Source organism: Penaeus monodon, chromosome 2, assembly GCF_015228065.2.
Source record: "Penaeus monodon isolate SGIC_2016 chromosome 2, NSTDA_Pmon_1, whole genome shotgun sequence".
NCBI lineage: Eukaryota > Metazoa > Arthropoda > Malacostraca > Decapoda > Penaeidae > Penaeus > Penaeus monodon.
In genome coordinates, this window is record NC_051387.1 from 51,484,238 (window position 1) to 51,486,737 (window position 2,500).

Here is a 2,500-nt window from a genome sequence, read left to right on the forward strand (position 1 = left end):
TACACAGCCTAAAGGATAAAATACGGGGAAAATGAGAAACCACTAAAAATACAAAGTATATAGTTATCATCAGGCTTTGATGTAGTTTAAAACCGTGTACTGCATTTGGGATACTTAAATTACCCTGTTATAGCCGTATGTCTATTTGTAGATCATAAACCTGACCGTGAAATTCCACATCTGTATTTCTCCGACGTTGATCAGCTCAACTTCCGTTACGGTGTTATGAAAATGTATGTATTTTTTTAACTTATGGCAAGTTCAAAGGAAGCTTCAATATCGAGGATCTTCACTGAATAAAACGAATTAGATATTATCTTGATATTTGGTAAATGACAAAGAAAGTACAATAAAAAAAAGGTAAATTCATAAAATCCTTGTGAGAATTGACAAAGAATTCCAAAATTATAAGAAATCGTGTTTTTAAGTGTTTTAACACTAACTCTATGTCAATCTATTTATATGTCTATATATGTTGTCTACTATATTAAGCTACTAGTTTTCAATTTTTTTTCCTTCAAACCTACCAGTGTTAGTTTCTCTTTGACAGAAAGCAAATATTACGAAAACCTTTGACCAATGGTTTAGCACAAAATATATGTAGCGTAAATCCGTAAATATGTAGTAAGAAAGACAGCTTATGTTGATTTAGATTTATGAGTATATATATATATATATATATATATATATATATATATATATATATATATATATATATACATATATAACCTTCATTTACGTAAATATATAAAAGTTGATTGATATACTCACTAACAACACAGCACAATGGAAGGATGCCTGTTGAGGTCGATACCACTAGACATAGAATGACATAGATATTACCGATAATGTGTGAGATTAAATGATTGGCGTGCATGCTGTGTGAATCATAATAATGACTAAAATCTTTTACGAAATGATGCAGATAAATATGATTCATAACTGACCATGTTTATGACAGTTTGTGGATATCGTAATATTTTGATTCTGTCGTGCATTGACACAGACAGTGAAATTACATTAGTAAATGTATTAAGTTACTAGATACTAAGCTGTTTTATTTACTGAAATAAAGGCCGTTTGTTGCACTCGACGAAGTTCATATAATGACAGAAAAAAAAGAAAGAAAGAAAGAAAGAAAAAATATATATAAAGTTTTGTACACATGATATATTCTTCTACCCATATTTCTTTCTTTCTCTTGCATATCCGTGACACTACTTACCAGATATATATATGTCGAAAGCATATATATATATTTTTTTTTACCGTAACCTAATCAGATGCGTGGGTATTTTTATTTTTTTTTTTTCGAGGCAGAGATGTACTTCAAAGGTTGCAGACTGAATGCAACGTACCCAAAAAACATCGTTGTATTTCAAATACCTATCATCACAGACCTGACATCGGCCATCACTAACCTGTCAAGTGCATTTTCTCCTTGATAAAAAAAAAAAAAAAAAAAAAAAAAAAAAAAAAAAATATATATATATATATATATATATATATATATATATATATATATATATATATATATATATATATATATATATATATATATATTACGATATAGCGGACATGTTCACTATGCTTTTATTTACATATTTTGTTTAAATAAAAATGGCTCACAAGTACTTTCTCACTAAGGAGTCAATTACTAATCCTGTTTATCTCGCATACCCAATTCCGTCCTGTTTATTGTTACTGCTAATAGTATAATTGATAACAGTATAATAATCATAAAGTCAATAATAACAATGACAGTGTCGATATCAATTGCATTAGAAATTGCATCAGAAAAAGTAAATGAAATATAAGATGCATCATAATAATGAGAAAGATATAATGATCATAACAAAAATTACAATACAGAGGACAGTACGTGCACATGTGGCTAATGTATTAAACGTTAGGCACCGGTTTAACGTCAAGGGATCCAACGTTTACAAAAAGAATTTAGAAATGCACTGATTGTATTGATATAATGGAAGAGAAAATCCGTCGACTTAGTTTCCGATTCCGTAATAATCAGAAAATTAGAAAAAAAAATTTTGGTGAAAAGCAGAGGGGAGTAGGCTACTTATGGCCGTGTATTTTCTTTACATTTTAATCAGTTTTGGGTCTGTGGCCTTGGTGTTGGTTGATCAAATAATGCTTTTAAAAAGCCTCTTCATATTTGCAGATAAGTGTGCCTTATCGGTTACTCTAAGGGAAACAAATTATACATTTGTAGGCTTTTAGGATATTTAAAGGAGTTAGAAAAAAATTGAATGAAATGTTAGAAGAGTCTTGTCATAACTAAATAAATACCGTCATTAGTGGGTTTCACTTGATAAAAGTACAGTTGATTTTGCCTTTTCCCCAGATACGGTTTGGTGACATGTTATCGCTCGTTATGTAAGGCGAGGCTAATCAGACTCCTCAGGGAGAATGATCATCTAGTGTAAGAAATGGAAAGAACTATCTTGAAACGGAGGTTTGTTTCTTTTTTATCTTCTTT